We start from the raw sequence: 19,896 nt of genomic DNA on the forward strand, positions 1-19,896 counted from the left end.
TTTCTGTTAAACCTACAGAAATACTGTATGTACTGGTGTTCATCGTTTTTTAGTGTTTGCTTTTGGTTGTTGCCGTTGCTCTTGTTGTTTACATATGTTAAGTGCTTGGTTGAAATCAACACACATGCTTGGGAAGGTAGAAGAGAGCGGAGAAAAAGATGAAGAAGGGAAAAAAACAAAGCGTACAAAAATGGAAAATCCGTTTTACACAGGGAGACGATGGAATAGGCAGGGAAAGGCAGTTTGCAGAGGAAGGCTTACCCCAGGTGCTCCAATGCCAGATGGAGAAACAGCTGAATCAAGTCCTGGGAAATAGAATCGTCATCAGCTCCAGCCTCTTCATTAAAACCTAAGCCAAAGTGAGATACACAACGTGAGGGAGAAGTGTAGATGTAAACTCCAACAACAGCTCGTGAAAGGACAAATTAAAATTCAAAGTGGTTTCACGGCAGAGTGATTTGACTCTGAAATCCAAGGCTTAGTAGATTAAATCGCAGAATTATGTGCATGCCAACCTTTCTATTAATTACTGATTTCAGAACATATTAATTATACATCCACAGTTTATGTGTGCATGGCAATTGGAGGAGAAAGGGATGAGTGCTCTTTATTATCTTCATTATGGAATTTAGAATATTATTCAGAAAATGCATCCTTTAATGAATTACAGTATGTATATCATATCATTAGAGTAATTTGTCACACCACAGTTCCTCTTGCCTCTCTGAGAATGCAAATTACGCTGCTTTAGCCCCAGATGTGGCAGTAATTTACTTCTAAAGAGAGAGAGTTTCATTTTAATCATATCTAGTTTGTGTGGTTAGAAACATCATCATTTCGCTATTTAGCTCCATTTGTAATAGATATCAAAGGCTATTCTGTCTTGTCTTGCTTATTGTAGTTTATCTGAGCTGGGTAATTCACTGTGAATGTAATTATTACCACAAAGGTGATGCAAAAGGTATGTAATGCAGACAAGTACTGTTGAATATATTTGAGCTAATACAGTTAGAAGGGGAGGTAAACTAGAACGGCACTAAAGTGGACAAACTCATAGATCTCAACACTATGAATATGTTTGTATTGTATTGTATTTTTACATTAAGATTAAAACATTATTTTGAGAAATAAATTTAAAAAATTGAAAATGTCTTATCTTGAAATCCATTCGTTTTTCTATACCGCTTATCCTTTGAAGGTTGAGCGGAATGAGGCTGATATTGGGCAAGTGGTGTGGCACACCAATGAACAGGTCATTATTGTTTCTCACATTCAAATCTAAGGTCATTTGAGAGTTTCCAATTAACCTAACCCCAATCAGCATGTCTTTGGACTGTGAGAGGAAGATGGAGTAGCTGCAGAAAACCCTCACAGTCAAGGGGAGAACATCCTATCTGGAAATGTTGGAAGGAAATCATTTTTAAAAATCCTGTATCCACCCCTTCAGCTGGATAAGTGCCAAAATCAAATGTTTTTTTAACAGTTTTTCCTCAAGTGGAGGGATTTGGCTCAAATCTGTTCTGTACTTTTTGTCCAAACAAAGTTGAAAACATAACCTCCTCTGTAAGGCTAATAAAAATGAAGTGAGATCTAAAATAGATCTGTCCAATTACTGTAATATAGTGACTGCATACTGCAGGGTGAGACTGGCCCATGGTTGTACGCATACTGTATTTCTGCAGGAACTCAAATACTGTGGTTCCATCCCCGATCACTACTGTGTAGACTCCAAATAAGCAAGCTGGAAGCATTTGAATCTGGGATATTTTGGGTTCATTTCTAGGTAGCGGGAGGAAGTGGAGATGCATTGTCAATCTTTATATACAGCTATATATGCAAACTGAAAATTCTCCATCATATGTGAGAACACATTAAACACAGCCCGATTTATTTTCATGTCATCCTTATCCAGAGACAGTGAATACTTGATTTGCTTCTCCGATATTACCATCTATGGTTAGATTTATGAAAAGTACTTTCCACACTGGCATGAACGTGACTCATTACGTACCATCCAACAGTTAAGTGGTCCCCTTATCTTCTATGTCTCTTTCCGCTTCTCTCCAATTTAAGCAAAAATTATATGCAACAGGCCAGTGGGAAATCATTTCACTTGTGCCTCTGGGAACTCAAGAATGGACTGTAATAACACATGACCTGCAAGGTGTGAGGTGACAGCACAAACTCCTCTCTGAGGACAGCCAGCCGCAGCCAAATCAGAAGGTGTGTATATGTGTGTGTGTGTGTGTGTGTGTGTGTGTGTGTGTGTGTGTGTGTGTGTGTGTGTGTGTGTGTGTGTGTGTGTGTGTGTGTGTGTGTGTGTAAGAATAGCAGGGAGAGCAGGAGAAAAAAGAGAGATTGTCAATTTTAATTATGAAAAACACAGTTGTTTTCCTAACCTTTTTTAAAGATGCATAGTGTGGATCTTGAAGGCCTAACAAAGACATTTCCTACCTCACAACTAAAGATTTTTTGAACGCTCTAAGCTCTGTGTCATTTGCACTCGCTGGCGGCCTTCTTCTCTTTTATTGGTGTATTGCTACTTTTAGCAACCATTACTGCCACCAACTGTTAACACCCTTTGCAGTTGGAAGAAACTCCATCCCATGCATTGCATGCATCACATCACCATGTTGTGCACAAGCATTCATGTAGCAGATGAGCACATTATGATTCAAACAATAGATTATTATGCTCTACGACCACAGTAATGGTCATAATGTCAATTGGGATCATTAAACGTTTTATTTTCTATCTAGAATGAAAATTAACAAAAGTCATATTAGCTTCTAAAGGGACAACCAATGCCAGCTGAAAAATATGTAAAGAAATTAAGGTGCTATTAAAGAATAAATATGCAGAGTAACTCGTTGAATGCAGATTGTTACATACACAGCATGTGCCGTGACTGGTTCAATTAGAATAGAAATTATGTGAATCGTGTTTTATGGTCACCAGATCTCAATCCGCTCTCCTCCATCACAATCAAAACACTAAATATCTTTAAGAAAAGCTGTTTGAGGATTGCATCTGTCACCCAACACCTCACAAAGACAGTTTAATTCCATCTGTCTCTGTTATATCCAACCATCCAAAGTCCAGCCTTTCCCATGTGAACAACTCTAGTCGATGTTGTCGTCACTCTCCACAAGTTTAACTGCACATTTTTAACTCCTATTCCTGTCAAGTATCAGCTCATTAGTGCGACCTGACCTTCACAGAAACTAGCATGTTTTCAATGCCAGTGTATTGTCCCTTTCCAACAGAGAGACTTTACTCTACAATAAATATAAGATGTAACTAGTGCTAGTTCAAATTAATTGTTTATGTTACAGTCCTAATGACAAGCATATAGTTTCTTTAAATAGTGGATTTCTAGCACCATATTTTTTGCTACTATGTAGACATATGTTTCTGTGAGTTCATGTGAGAGGAGGCATCAGAGGCTGTTCCTGATAATGGGTCACAGTCTGGCCCCATCACTGCCATGTCAGGGCCTGGACAGCCCCACTCAGGGACCTTGCACTTATTCTATTGCCTCCCTGATTGCCAAGGGAGATTAGCTGACCTAAGGACCTGAGAGGAGCTAGTATTACTCACCTTGACCGTGCCCTCTCTGCTCCACAGGGTTCCAATCAGAACTGGTGCAGAGCTCCCATTTCTCCTGCAACCACACGTGGAGGTCATGGTTCTCCGAAACATCTGCTTGTGACAAATGGCGGCTGGAGAGTTGGTCCACAGAGACAACACTAGTGGGTCTGTGTAATGGAGACAGGCAGAAAAGGTACAGCAGTGAACGAGATGGACCTGTGAAATGGAGACCCCCCCCACCAAGGCAGGGGAACTATCCTTCAGGCAGTCGTTGTACAAAGCGCCAGCAGAGAAATAACAATGTCATATGTAGTATTTCCAGAGAAGTAAAACGCAAGATACAAATAAAGTTTCATCTTGTTATAATTAAATTATATAATATTATCGTTATATGTTTTGGGAAAGGAGATTTAGGCACTAAAATTTTACAAACAATAGGTCTATAAATACAATAACATCAACATGTATTGAATGTCTTTGTTATGGTCCAAGATCCTAAATCTCTTTAATCATGCATGCATCGCATATACTCACTCCTGAGAATTACTGGTATAGTCTATTCTGATTAGCATCTTAGCATGTCTTACCTTCAGTTCACCTCAAAACTTTCCGAAAACACACTTATGAAAGGAAGCAGGGAGAGTGTGAGACCACGAGGGGGTGAGGGGGGTGAGAAAGAGAGATGGCAAGTCCAAAGATGTTTAAAACATGAGCAGGTTTTGTTGCCTGTTTTGCTCTCAACCATAATTAAATTCTTAATTAGCAAGTGCTCATGAAAAAGACATGATACAGGAATTCAATTACAGCCCTAACTCAACAGTAAAGGCGAAAGGGAGGGGGCGTGACAGTGCGGCAGTAGGGAGGAAAAAACCCAGAAGGAACAAATGAGCACATGAGTTTTAACATGAACTTTCTATGTTAATGCTCCTGTTGCAAATAAACTTGTTTCCACTTTATCAGGGGTGGGGAAACTTTATTATCATGCAGCCATTTCACTTTTTATCCTTTGCAGGACATACAATTTTTGAATACGTATATCTAATTTTGTGCTTCTCTGTCCTTATTTGATTTAAGTTATGATTCAACTATGATTTTTGATTTATTTCATATCTCATTGTGTATTTATTTACTGATCTAAAGAATTATGTGTTTTTGTATCTGTGAAAGGTGCTTGATACCTCTTGGTCGGGTGTCAGATCGTAGTGATGAAGATGCCACTCATAGCTTGTTTCAGCTGACATTAGTCTACTATTCGATGTTACATATTATTTCTGAGTTGCTTGCTTATTATTTATGAATTGCCTCGTAGATCATGTACAACCCTAAGGCCCTGAGGTTCCCGACCCCTCTATTACAGTGCTGCACCGACAGACTTCATAGACAGAGAACATGGTTCAGTAGCATTTTCAGAAAACTTTAGGCACAAAAAAGTAGTCTGAAGAAATGTTGCACTTAAACTTCACATATCTACATTCTTATGATCCAGATCATCTCCCTCCTTGACCCTCCGAGGTAACCATGCCACGCTCAACCAGGAAAGCATCAAGCTCTACCCACGGGCTGCACTGGATAGCTTTAACTCACTGAAGTAGGAAATAGAGAATCCATTTTTTAATATGTCTGCTAAGGTCTTCAGTCATGCCTGGCCTCTCCCTGCGCCTGTCTTGCCTACACCATGAACGGCTGTGACATAGCTGTGAGGCTCCAAGGAGGAGTGTGGATTTGCCGCAGCCCTTTGATGTGTCAGCAGTGCGTTGGCGGCACACCTCTGTGCGATATTGAAATATGAGGCAATGACGATAGGTGAGGGTAAAGAACCTGCCAGTGGCTAACTGAATATGTTCTGGCCTGTGTTCCTTGGTTCAAGGCAGGATTAATTAAAACAAGTGTGTGTGTGTGCACGTGTTTTTTCTTTGTCTAAAAATAGCTGATTAATAAAAATAGAGACATATGTTTTGAAATATCCTCACTCCAGTCAGAATGCCTGAGTCCATGAACTGATGGTGAGCAAGAGGGTCAACTCCCAGATGATCCTGTGTACACAGCGGCAAGCTGATAAATTTACTCATGGTCCGACCTTTGCAGGCAACGAGAGCTTTGCTGATCTGGAAGAAAGTGGGCGACATCCTGGGAGAATGGAGGCCTCATGGCCGGTGGAGTGGAGTTGCGACTGAGGGGGGATGATTGTGCAGTCAGATCAGCTCTGCAGAAGCAAGGGTTTAGAGGCTTTAACATGTACGCAGAACATGTAATCCCCAAGCCCCAGGGTAGGAATGTATGCAAGCAGGATTCACAACCATTCTGACAACGACAGAGTAAAGACATTTTATCATAATTGTATTCACCTTTTTAATGTAATTATTTTTGGGAAGCCCCAATCTTCTTCTTCTTACTCTCGAAAAAGTCCATCAGGCAATGTTTTACTTTTGGCTACATAATAGAAATACTTTTTCTAGTTGCATATTTTGTATGAGTTTGCTTGAATTCATTAAACTAAATCTAAGGTTTAATGAGCATGTGGAGATCCTGCTAGAACTACAGTGTGCAGCTCTGCATGATAACTCCATCATCTAATCAACTATTAGAAACACTATTGAGAATGTCATGGGTAATGGATTTTTAATGCATCATTTCCTCTACAAAAAACTGGAAACTCTGATCTGCAGAACATGAAGATGGGAACATTGCGTTTATTGAAGTTCACTACGTTCTGCATTCACTGCCTCCTTCTTTTCCTACATCTCTATCCTTCCCTTCTCTTGGTTTCCACCTCCCAGTGGGAGGATGGGGAAAGTATGCATCAGCACTGCCGCACTGTGCAGGAGAAGAGCGGGAGGAAAAAGGCTTTGTGCAGAACAATGCTGTCTTGTAAGCGTGAGAAGCGTAAGTCAGTATTTTGTGCAGAATCTATGACAAAAAAGAGACTAATCTGCTACTTAGTGCATTTGTATAACTTAAAGCTTAGTTGTGCAAAGCAGTTTCTGTTACATTCTGTACATGGCCACAAAATTCACATTGAATTTCAGTACTTGAAATAAAACGTCAGAATACCCGATGGTAATAGTCTTTTTGTAAAAGTCTGGACTTCCACCCACTGTTAACACAAGAATATTCTTACAGTTGAGCCAACCAGTCCCCAAGTCAGAGCCATTTTATTTCCATTGATTTCCATTTTCACTTTGTTGTTTAAAACTAAGCTTGAGATAGCTTGAGATGGCTTACATCAACTGAGCTGTGCTGCTGGAAATCCTGTGAATTTTACCTTTGTAATTATGTTTAATCATTGTGAGGAGTTGATCATTTACTTTTCAAAGTGGCATCACTCCTCTGCCTGTAATCACATCAGTCTTCATTTCATGTGCTTGAATTAATTTTCCCATTTCCTTTTTTTCTTTCCACTAAGCAGCCACATCTTGACATATTGTGAGCATGCGAGCAACAGATGATCCTCTCATATTCATATTCACGCTGATATTCTACTGAGAGGATCCTGATCTTCTAAGAAGTCATCAGAGGAAATCCATCTCATGAGAATGTGAAGAACATGAACACTGACTGATCGGATCATATAGGATAGAGAACACAAATGGGTTAACGTTGGCTTATTATCATAATAACTACAGCATCGATGTGTCAACCTCCCATTCGCACATACTGTATTCTATAGTTATATGCATGAGCAAATGAACAATCAAATTAAATCAGTTTATCATATTAAAGGCAAAGTGTAATCAGTATCTTACGCATCGGTGAAGATTCTTAGAAGCAGCATGTGATTTGAGTGTTCATTTAGCTCCAAGGAGATGAGCGAAGCTGTTTAGCCAATGGAAAATCACTCCTTAAGATGTCTTACCATGGCTCAGCAAGTAGAAATGAAATCTGAATCCCTCTCAAGCACCTTTGTGCCATGCTGCTGCAGATGCAAAAGCTACGGTTCAGGGCATTAATTGTTTCTCTGCTCTTCAATAAGTGATTCTCACATCAACAACCAGACAAGGTCTTATTTTCAAAAATTCATGTGTTTTGCCTTAAGTACCTGTCAGACTTGAGACTGCCTTGAGACACGCTTATTTATTCCATCACCTCGGAGCACTTGACTTGTGTGTTGACATACTGAGTGGAGTCCGATATCTCTAAAAAACTCAGCACACAGAACAGGCGCTGTGCTACTGTTAAATACTGTTTGAGGGGGTTAATTATATCTAGGTCACTGTTTTTTGATGAGATCTGAGAATGTGTACCAACCAACTCCAGCAAAAAAAAAAAAAAAAAAACAGCATACAAGCAAAAGCCAAAAACACAAAAAAGTGTTTGCATGCATGTGTGCATATGTAGGCAACATAAACACACTTGTGCCCGAACACAAATGCGTACATGGTGCATTGAGAATTCACAAATACTACATTCGGAAGCTTCCACAGCATCTGAGCCATTGGATGGATGCCTGGAAACTGGGTCATCCAAAGCCTTAAATACAGTCTTTTTTTAAATTCCAAGTAATTCTTTTAATCTTCAACATCTTACATTTGCATCCGCGTTAGATGCTGGAGAATATGTTGAGCGGCGTAGCAAGCAAAAAAGACTGACCCAGATTCCAGTCAGAGCAGAACTGCTGGTGGTCACACTGTGTGACAGAACATTGTGACCAAGCAGAAATTTTATCAAAATGTAACCAGTAAAGTGTGCAACTGGAGAGCACACTGAACAGAACACCCGAAAGGAAACAAGAGCATCTATTGTGCTAACATGCAGTCTTCATCATCCAAGCAGTACTGCAAAGAAATATCAAATATTCTACATGGAGGCAAAAACTCTTACTTTCTTCTGTCTTCTATTCATTAATAAACTTCAATACCTCAGACAGATCTTTCCACATGGGCGTTTTATATAAAAACAGGGCAAACTGTGCAATCGGAGGTGGTGGCACAACCCCTCATGCTGTGGCCATCAAACATCTCAACCCCTCCTTGGTCAGTTAATTAGGTCATTCTCAGTGGGAGTTATTAATATAACCCTTGATTCTGTCATACAGTGTAAGTTATTACTTGCAATCTGCTGTGCAACAGAGCTAAACCTGTCTAAAGGCATCAACAGTACATTGTGCTGAACTGTCCTCTTGAGGTTAACGTGTGCTCTTGAAATGTTTGTTATTAGACTTTGTGGGTTATTGCTTATTCTTCTTGCACTGATGTCACTAATGTAGAGCCAAATGCATTAGTCATAGTGGGCAAATGAATTCACATTCGGTTTAAAGCTAGGGTTGGTAATCCTGGAAAAGCTAGCAATTTCCCAAATGGGATCAATAAAGTTCATCTAGCCATCTATTGAACCATCCATCTATCAAGAGCAGGCTACACTTTGTAGTAAAACCTACATTGTTATATACAATTGTGTGCACATTGTTTGGTTGGTGACACACAGGTATGCCAGCCAATCATTTCATTTGAACTGATTGAAATGATTAGACGTGTTTATTACAGTCCAGCTAAGGCCCCTGTTATTTTGCTTTTTGCTTTAGGTGACTGTATTTATTGATGGCTATCTGTAGGTGAGGAGGATTTTGACAAATAGTAACAGAAAGCAATTACCAAGCCCATCTTTAATTAAGGTCAGCTCTTTTATGTTAAGAAAGTCCTCCTGCTGTAAGGACAGTAAGGACTAAAAAAGATCTGTTCTTTAAGGCAGCCTGGTATCAAATGTCATATCATTTCACATGTTATCAAAATTATTCTTTTTCTTTTCACATGTCAATTCATGTTACCCCTAACCCTTATCAGAACACTGTTATATGACACATGCATCGAATGGCACACAAAGAGCTTAAAAGCGTAGACTTGAAGGTGGTGTGTTATTTATCCCATGAGATTGTGTTGACACATTATTCTGGACTGTCCAATGATGAAAATAGAATCCATCCATCTAACCTTCGCTTATATGAAACGCCGTCACCCATCAAATTGTGTGAGAGCTTTGTGCCAAAGTATATTAATTATGGTGCTGTCAGTGGAGAAAATAAAAGTTAGAAGTTGACTTTGAAACAAAATGTTCTGGATGAGGGAAGTTAGTACTCCTCTAACTTGCTGGAAGATTTGTTTTTTGTTTTTCTCAAAAAGCACTTTCAGAGGCAACAAAGAAGTCATTGGTTCAATTTGTCATGAGTCCAAATCAGAACAATTAGGATATTGACTAATTAAGAGAAGCCTTCACAAGCTGTTGCGGATATTCTCAGAAAACAGACTTTTCAGTCAGCAACTTCTAATGTTTGGAAAACGCACAATTACAAAGTCTAACAAGGGTTGTATTTGCAAACTCCCTAAAAATTGCCACACCACAGAAGGTTAATCTGGAGTGCAGACAAATCATTTTACTGCCTTTAACCATAGTTTGATGCAAAGACAAACAAACTTAATTTGTTATAATGAAAGCATAATTCAGCCGATACAGAGAGGTACAGCCAAAGATTCTTCCCTCCGAGAAACATCTAAGAATTTAACTTCACAGTGACAGCAGCCGCTTTCCCAAATACTGATCACCAACTTCATCAGCTGGAACATCATTATGCAGATACTGTTCCGAACCCCAATCTGCAATTTGCAGACACACCCTGGAGTGTTGCATTATTAGGTTGCTGCTCTGATTTATTCTCACAGATGCTGTAGATCAATCTAAATGATGCCTTTCATTTCATGGGTTGTTTGGAATGATGCATGTTACCGCTTTCTAATTGAAATGTTCAGCCACTCCCCAGAGTCTCTGCCTGACATTTAGTGGGGGTTCCCATGAAAAGGAGAATTTGCATATCAAACACTGGTTAAACCATTCTCCCGGGAAATACCTTTTTTTCCCCCATATGGCTAAGTTATTTTCTCTGTTGTTTGTTTAGCTTTTTTTGTGCATCATGATTATTTGATTATGTGTAAATGAATGTGTCAGAAACATTTACAGCATAAGATTGGGTGATGTGAGGAGCTTGGACGATCTGAGGGTTGCTGTTTTGAAGCTCACTACACAGAGTGCAGCACATGTCCCTGCCTGAGTCCAATGTAAAGAAGTTGAATTTCAAATCTAAATCATAAAATTTGAAAGGACAGATTGTTGAAAGTGTGTAAAATATTGTGTGTCTTGGTTCCTTTACAGGTAAAAAGTCACGCCTTTTTTCTTAATGTAAGAATGCCCCATCGCATGTGCTAACACCCCCCCTCTTCTCCCATCACCACAACTATGGCCTTCATAAATAATTAAAGATTTAATCTGTGATATTTCCAAAGGTCAGATGCACAACAAAGAGAGAAATGCCATTCCTTCCTCTGCAGGAGCACACTCAGTAATCACTCCACACTGGGTTTGTGTTTTCACCTGAAACCTCTATCAAGTGGGCCAGCAGATATGATGATGTGTGTGGAGGGGAGTGAGGATGAAAACGTGTGGAGGCCGCCATAAGCAAACAATATTGAATCTACTATTGTAAAAGACGGCTCATGAATATTTCATCCTTATGTCTGGAACTGGGCATGACTGATGTCCGGGGCAGCTGCTCCGTCCCTGAGACCTGCAGCTACTGTACAAGGTGACGATCTGCAGAAGACCGTCCCCACTTAGCCTGTGGCCACATGTTTGGAACGAGAGGCCACGGGCACTTTCATGCATAAATGTCTGCTTCATGCTCCTGATGGATTTCTTTTTCTGATGCATTATCAATGAGAGCCACTCTCTGCATCACATCCCCAGTCCAGACAGAAGGGGCTCTATCATCTATTTCCCTCTTCACTGCTTCTGGCACCTAAGAAGTAATGGGACTTATGGGAACTGATGCGTCCTCAAGATGAGGTTTGAGTCTTTAAGTAGTGAGGCGTCATTGAGAAAGTTTAGGGTAGAGCTGGGCAACGGGAAAAAATACATCAAGATAAAAAATTTGAGATTAGTAGATATTCATAATTATGATGATAAATGTCACATTATTATTTATTTTAAGATTAACTTCTTCAGCAAGATATTGATATATATCAGACTTCAGTTGCATTGCTATTGATGCCAAGCCCTACTTTAGGGTCTAACATGTTTTGCAACTCAAATGTTTTGTGCAGATGGAAAAATAACTATGCAAAATTACATTGCCACTCATCATAATATAAAAAAAACATAGAAGGTGCATCTGACCTCCAGAATGTTTCCTTCTTATTGTTGTTTCACTTTCTGCACTTTGACATATATTGTATTTAAGTTGCAAACTTGAGTGACCACTGAGAGTATGCAGGAGCTCGACAGAATATGGATATAAAATCATATTCACATGCCATCCACTGTGCAGCTGACTCATCAGCTCGTTCTTCCCTCAGAGCCGAAGGTCTCATCTTGTCATGCCACCCGGCAGTTAAATGTAAGTCTTCAGTGGAGTAAAAAGTTCCCCACACTTCCATGGTGTTGAAGGCAGTTTAAGTCTCTCTCACTCTCTCTCTCTCATGCATTCACACTCCATGACACACTTGACTGGTATTCCCTTTGAGCTGTCTCCATCGTAAAGATGGAAGTGTGGGATGCTGTCCGACAGATATGAGGAGCTGATTGTGTTTATCTTGCAAACAGAAAGTAAAGGTCTGTTGTTTGTTCAATCATAGTCAAACAAGGCATCAGCAAACCGGTGGGGGTGTTTTATTTAAATAAAGAAGGCAACTGTTACACCCACAAGAGCGGCGCCTCTCTTTCACACATTTCATGTGCAATCTCAGTTCATTCTCAAACCTCATTATCTTTTCTATCTTTTAAGATTATCACTGTTTCTGTCTTCTGTCTTCTATTATATCAGTTTCAACTTGTTTTATGACTAGAGTACAAATGATTGTGGTAGATAAGTGTCAGTGGATGCAGACTGGGCGAAACTACTGATTCTCAACCCACAAGCTTCGCAAGATAACTTTAGGGGGTCGCCAGATGGTTGTGGGGGAAAAAATATAATATTCAAAATAAAAATAATTATTTGAGACTATTATTTTACGATTAAATTGTCTGCATTGGTGATACGATCTGCTTTTGGATGGATGTTATTGAGTATTTTTGTGAGAGTCAAAATTGGACCCAAAATCAGAAGGTCCAGAGTCAGGTTAAAGAGGATGTTTTTGCCGTTCTTGCACCGAATGCATCATTTTTTTACGAACTAATTTGCTCTGTACAGGAGAAAACCAGCCTGATTATACTGGAGGGTCGTGTATGAAAAACGGAATACCACTGGGCTAGACTGTGAAAAAGACATTGTTGTAATGATAACTGACCAGCAGAACATCCTGTTGTTCTTGTTCTCTATACAAACTCCCTCTCTCTCTCTGCCTGAGCTTGTTATTTGTCATTCCAGCTATCTAGCTTGTTATCTAGGTGGTGTTCTTGAGTGATATCTGATGGCATTAATTCATGGGTCACAGTCCCTCTAAAAGCTGAACAAGGCTGCAGATGCAATTTAAATAGATAAAATGTGAGATGAAAATGTGCATGTGAGAGAGACAAAGTGAGAGTGGGGATTTGTGCGTGTGTCTGTGTCTGCATAATTGCATGCCGCCCACATCTGATACTCGCCTGCCTTCTGTGGGTCTAAGGGGTGTTTGCTTGTCACAGGTTGTGTCTGGTGCCCTCTGTTTGTAGCAGCCACTGTTTTTAACCTCCACTCTGCCTTGGAGTTAGCATGTTCCTGTCAGGCAGTAAACCCAGCTTGGCAGGCCCAAAACAGCCTGCCTTTCCATTAAACATTCATGAAATTCAGTGCAGTGGCACCAATGCAGAAAGGTCACTCAAGAATAATCGGTTTAGTCAGGTATAGCTCAGCACATAAACACGCCTGCCTATAATAAATAAATACATTCCCTCCAGACGTGCACCTGGTAGCCTGCTCCTTTCGTGGTAGAAAAAGAAAATCCCATTGTTGCCTGTTGTTGCTATTGAATATGGTATTGAGGCACATGATACAATACCAAATGCTACAGTGCAAGTAATGACAGTAACTAAAGATATCATATTTCTCCAATATTGGTGTCTCTGCATTGGCTCCTGTAAAATCTTGATCAGAATTCAAAAACTGTCTCATTATAAAGAGCCCTAAATAACCAATTTCCATTCTATCTTAAAGAGCTCATGGCAGCGTATTAGCCCATCTTAAAGCTCTCAAAGTGCAGATTTGTAGTTCCTAGAATTTCCAAAAATATGGAGCTCCTCTCCAGTGTCTAGCTCCCAGTTTGGGTTCAGGAGGCAGACATGCTTTCATACATTAAAGGTCAGGCTTAAAACTCTCTCTTATAATTGGGGCTCTGAACCTAAGCTATGCCGCTATAATGCCTAGACTGCTCACATGCTGCAATGAGCACAAGGTAACGATCTTGAAACTAAAGCTCCGATACAAACGTCCACAATCTCTTATTTTGACACAGCCTAATGGAACCATGACACCCCAACCTGCAGCCACCACCGCAAGCCTGTTGAGCTCTCATTCATTTCCTAATGTAACAAAACTTTTTTTCATTTCACACTACCACACATGAAAATCCCCAGAATATTGGGGTCTTTATAAAAATTACACATTAAAATTATCATAACTGTCTCCCAACAGTCTGTGTCATGTATTTTGGTTGAGTTATGATCAATGGATCACACCAGTGGTTAAAGTTAAAGATATGCAAACTCCAGAAAAGGATGGTTCAACCAAACCATATGATGTATGGAAATCTAAAGTCTTAAAATAAGTTTTTTGCTTCACTATCAAAACAGGTGTTGTTGAGGACACAGCAGTTTGGTTTAAAAAATTTGAATTGAGAGATTAAAATAACGTGATTTACTACAAGTAACTGTCATTACATTCAGACACACACATGCAGGTTTTTCTATTCTAATTTTTTAGTACTAAAACAAATGACAATATTGAAAATATCACCAACTTGTAGTATTGTAGTGCACAACTGCTCAGTGCATGACAGTGAGTTATGACCACAGGCCTTAAATGAACTTTAAGAGAGAACTCTTGCAGTGTCCTTCAGGAAAGGTTTTTTCTCACATGCTGTTTGTTGATTGGTTCTTTTCTTACACAACTTCACCTGCAACACTCAGTGGATCAAATTATTACATAAGCAAAAAAAAAAAAAAAAAAGGACATGCACCAAAAGCAAATGTTATTGCAGGAGCATCAGCCCTTTGGCTTTGCATCTGCCTGAATAGGGTCCTTGTGTTTATAGACAGTTGTCTTAAATAAACTGCAGTGGTGCTGTAGACAGACTGTTTCAATTGTTATTCACTTTGCATAGTGTCATTGCAGCATTAACCTTATCATTTTATCTTCGGCAGTTGCGGGTTGTTTAAAGCACACAGACGTAACTGAGGCCATTAGAGAGTAATCGCAGGGGACCTGATTCAATGGACTGGGAAGGGCTGCGAGAAGGACCAGCAAAACAAATCACATTACACCTCAATTAACACCAAGGAGGCCTCTGGAGTCCACTTTCTTTCTCAGCAATAAAACACTCTCTGTCTCTCTCACAAACACACTGCCCGCACGCAAATACAAACATCATCTACATACTGGACACATGATGAAATCAGTGCTAGAGCAAACAGTCTGGAGAGGAGAGACACATTTGTTATACAAGTAGGAGCGTGGCTGCTGCAGAGCTTGTTACAGTACAGTCTCTCTGACCCCACACATCTCACTCGGTTAATTATGAAAATGCTACATCTGGCACCGAGGGCAGCGAGCCCCGTGGAGCGGCCAGCGTCCCCATCACGAGACAAGGACAGTCCCACAGAGTTCCTACTGTACAGCTCAGGGCCAATTACCCACCTGCTTCATGACAGCGGCTCAGGGGTGTCACTTCATGCTAATACCAGTCCTATAATTGATGTTGTTTTCCCAGTTAGAAGGTTATGGAAATGAGATCTTAACAGGTCTTAAAAGTCATTTAAATTAGACCATATAAGTGACTGGCCTTGTTCGGATCGTTAGATTCCAGAGTAATACTGGGGAAATACAGACTGCCAGTATTGAACATTAAAAGAGACTGGACATTTTTAGTAGAATGTTGATCTAATTAAATGGTAAATCAAGTTGAATTATATGTTTAATTTATATTGGAAAAAAAGTATAATTCATTATTTTCAATGAAATCATTGTATCAACAAACTACAATTATCAACCACAGCTACAGCGTTAGTTATTCCACCGTCAGGGAGGATTGCAAAAAAGAGCGCCTACTATTTCATTACCTGCTTTGTTATCGCTGTCACTATCAGCTTTTCACATTGGTTAAGCAGCGCGCTGGAATAATGGGTGTCCCATTAATTTCACAGTCAATTCCAGATGCAGAATCCTGCTCTCCTCCTCCCAGTGTTATTTCCCTCAGGACGTCACATGAAGGGTTCTGAAAGAAGGGAACAACTCAAGGTCAGAGCGAAACTGTAAATGCTGGAAGGCCAAGATCTGTACTTTATTATGACCATCATGTAATTGCATTGCAATTATTACCGGAATGATTCACTGATGGACGGGTTGTGCAAAAAAAGAAGAAGACATATCAATCTAAGGCTTGATCTCACAGGGTTTTGCAATGAAACTGCAAATTAAATGTACAGATAATTAAAGCAGACGCCTTTGTGTTCAGCAGCACAGTGTGGTACCATCAGTACGAGCTTAACCCAATAAACATTTTTGGTATGGAAAAGCCTCCTTCCCCCAACTCTTGACTAATCACTCAACTCTATGCTTCAGCTGCCTTTTGCCTCCAAACACATTAGTGAAGATGATGATGATGACTGACATGAACTTTTACATTTCGCCCTAATTAGCGAGCCACACATGCCCCCCCCCCCCCCCCCCCTCGACATTTACTATAGGATTAGGGTTGACACATGCCCATCAGTCACTCACCTCTCCTTTTTTCCCCTCCTTCCCCTAGCACTCAACCCTCCCCCCTTTGCCTCCAGTTTCAGACAGACAAGCCTGTTGCCACCAGTGTCACAGCCAGCCGCCATCAGTCTCATTGTCTCTTGTCCCCTTTTTTTCATTGCAGAACGAAAGTCAGGGCAGAGAAATCCAGCTCATGCAAGACTGCAATCAGCACTTCTCAATACTGGAAAATATTGTTATTCAATCGGTTGTTAACAATTGTTATTACCTAATTAATTCAGTCAACAGGTTGACCAAGTATCGATCTGGCAAGTCAATATTCAGCATTTTTATGATTATTGGAATCCTTGCTTTGTGAGATCATCAAGAAAGTTTCTAAGAGAAGGAGAGGGCAATAAGTGGTAGTCTAAGTTTAAATGAACAGCAAGTAATGAGCTTCTGTAATGAAAAAAGTAGGTTAATTAACGGCACAGACAGAGCAGCGATGTCACACAGAAAAACACCGGCAACAGGAAATGAGACAATACGCTTACTGCAGCGCCCCAAGGATGTAAATCGTCACTCACTTCTGTTAGTCAACTGATATCTTCAGTCCAGTAGAGGTAAAAAAAAAAAAAACGACTAAAATAACTAAGTAAGTGATTTAAAATGAACTAAAGAGTATGTTTTTAAAAATCATATATGATGATAATATTCATATGTGATCAATAATAATATAATGATAATAATAAAATCAATAGAAAATAAATATTTTCGACTACCAGGCGTGTGTTGGTGTTTCAAAGCACATGGCCTCTCCCAGGTAAGATTTATCAATAAATTAAACAATAAATTCCAGAGAGATACTCTGCAGCCTTTGCTCATAATTACAAATATATACTCTAGGTGGTAATTCATTATTGGGTTCTTTGCAATGACCATATGAAGATGGACGATGCAGCTCCACTTCCTCCCAATGTACAAAAATGAAACCGTGATTTCCCAGGTACAAGTGCTGCCATGTTGGGCTGGTGATGTCATTTGGAGCAGGTCTTTGCAGTTATGGTCTGGAGACCCAGTATAGAGGTCTCACTAACCCTAACCCAACTTATTGGGACTCAGTCTAAGCTGTTAATCATGATGCGTCAACCAATTATGTAGCATCAGATAGCTAATAAGACCTATATCTAGCTAAAACTAATGCAATCTAGTACAATTTTTCAATAAATCCAATGTTAATGTTACAATGTTCAATTTTTATGTTGAACTGTATTGCCTTTGTGATTAAGCCGACCTTCATTGATATAAATGGGGTATAGATAAAATAACAGAAACAGTTGGACACAATGGCAGGTGTCCAGAGACAGAGTCCAGAATTCTCACTTTTACAGCACATACATAATAGTATGATTTAACAGTTAACAGTCACATAAATGATTCAGTCAATCCCTCATTTAGTCTTCCCTAACTATTTAATAGGTGGTAATTTAAATTTGCATTTAAATAGGTAAACATCGAGCCCACCTCCTATTAGTTTTGTATTTTTTTAAAGGGCATGACATACATTGGAGAAATACTGTTTTGAATGCATCCATGTGTTTTATTGATCTCTCTTCCAAAGTCTTAAATTAAACCATTAACTCATTTCCTTGCTTTAGGGAGTTTTCTTGTATTGACCGATCCTTCTCTGGGAATTTTCCAAACAGAAAGTACAGAGAGCAAAGCGAACCGTAAACCTCAAAGACCACAGAGAATGTCATGTCTGTGTTCAAATAGGTCAAATGGGCTATCTGTTGCTTTGTGGATTACATGAGAAGAGCTGATGTGACTGGCCTTTATAGAACTCAACAGCGTGGTTCCAGGAGAAAAAACTCCCATTCACTTTCTAAATCGAGATTCTAATAATCAGCCATATTGTAACCAATGTACACTTACCACAAACTACGATGCAAGAACAAATAACAACGTCATACCTGCAGAGGTCACAAGTTCAATCATATCAATTAGGTTTTAAGAAAACATACATTATTCTCAATATCAAGTAGGTACTACCCACAATCCTTGGGTTAAGTAGCAAAGTCTCTGATTGGTGGAGTTCACTGTTACTATGGAAATGTTTACCACAATGAAATACTATAAACATACAAACAAAACACAAACTATAATATATTTCATCACTTTATTAACATCAAGGTTAAATTTAATAAGAAACCTCAGGACGTCGTTGGAAAGGGGATATTCGCAGTGGTTTATGGGATGTGTGGTTCCTTCACTCACAAATAATTGTGTACACAGTTTGTACCTTTGACTTTTTTCTGTTTTCCAATAATTTCTTTGCTGCGATTTAAATGTTTAATGGTCATGATTAATCTCGTAGCTATAGTCGGCCTGGTTCCAGACTTGAAAACTCCTTTTACAAGGATTATCTGAAACATCAACTGAGAAATAATTGAGAAATTTTCTTCCGGGACCGGAGCCTTTCTAAAAGTGGGCTGTCACTGTTCCGATCTATGAAGCCCACCAGAACTCCTGCTGCTGATAGTGGTTCTAATAACCATCCTGCTCCAGCGTCCTCTACACATTTCAAAAATTTGAATAATTATTTGGTTTAAAGCCTGCGCCCCAAGCTTGCACGACTAGTTGCATTTACACCCAGCTTTAGGAAAATCAGAGGCCTGAGACTCGAGCTCTCACCAAGCATTGACTCGCACAAGCCGGGATAAAACCTGCAGTGCAGTGACAAGGAGTTAAAGCCCTGCATGGCTTATAAAGCTTATTAGCATTCCTCTCCAGTGGAATCTGGAAGAATAACAAATATTGAATGTGAATATTAAATACAGTAACTGTGATATTCCCATGTGAGGACTGGCAGCATGCTGTAAATGAGTGGAACAGCAGTGTGTCGTAATGTGGATTGATAATCTCATAACGACTGTGCTCGACTGAGCGGGCTTTCAAGGAAAAAAAAAAAAGCCCCTTCAGCGATCTGTCTCTCTTGTTCTTTTTTATTTCTCTTTCACTTTAAGTCGTAATGCCAATTTGACAGCATGGCAGACCAGCTCAAAGCACAACTGGTCCCACTTTTCTTGTGGGCTGACATGCTGATATGCATGGTGGTGGTGTGGATGATTAAACATAATGGATCTTACTGTGTATGATTTCTCATGGTTTCATGTTTTTGCATGCTGTGTTCAGTGTCACTTTATTGTCAGGTTTTAATTAACTTCTTTGAAATCCACAATGGTGGCATGTTGTGCAATTAACAACCATCTTCAAACCTGTCCCGCTTATAAATGCCATTTCATCTTAGTTTCAAAAGCCATGTGTTGATTTGAAATGTTTTCAACTTATTTTTGGAGAACTACCTAAAAAAACACTAAAAGCCAGTCTTTCATCATCAGCCCTTCTCAGTTTCAATCTCATGTCTTATAAAAAGGACCTTTTCAAAACAAAGC

The 19,896-nt window shown here is 39.6% G+C and overlaps 1 long non-coding RNA gene across 2 annotated transcripts in view; it reads right to left on the minus strand.

The window, feature by feature from the left end:
• Positions 1-239: 239 nt before the first annotated feature.
• LOC138413706 (uncharacterized) overlaps positions 240-19,896 on the minus strand; it is a 30,267-nt gene continuing 10,610 nt past the window's right edge. For both annotated transcript variants that reach the window (XR_011246119.1, XR_011246118.1), the window contains exons 3-5: positions 15,823-15,977; positions 3,601-3,758; positions 240-349 (exon numbers count right to left, since the gene is read on the minus strand). This is a non-coding gene — a long non-coding RNA (uncharacterized lncRNA). The remainder of the gene's footprint in view (positions 350-3,600; positions 3,759-15,822; positions 15,978-19,896) is intronic.

Source organism: Paralichthys olivaceus, chromosome 14 (assembly GCF_024713975.1).
Source record: "Paralichthys olivaceus isolate ysfri-2021 chromosome 14, ASM2471397v2, whole genome shotgun sequence".
In the NCBI taxonomy this organism is placed as follows: domain Eukaryota; kingdom Metazoa; phylum Chordata; class Actinopteri; order Pleuronectiformes; family Paralichthyidae; genus Paralichthys; species Paralichthys olivaceus.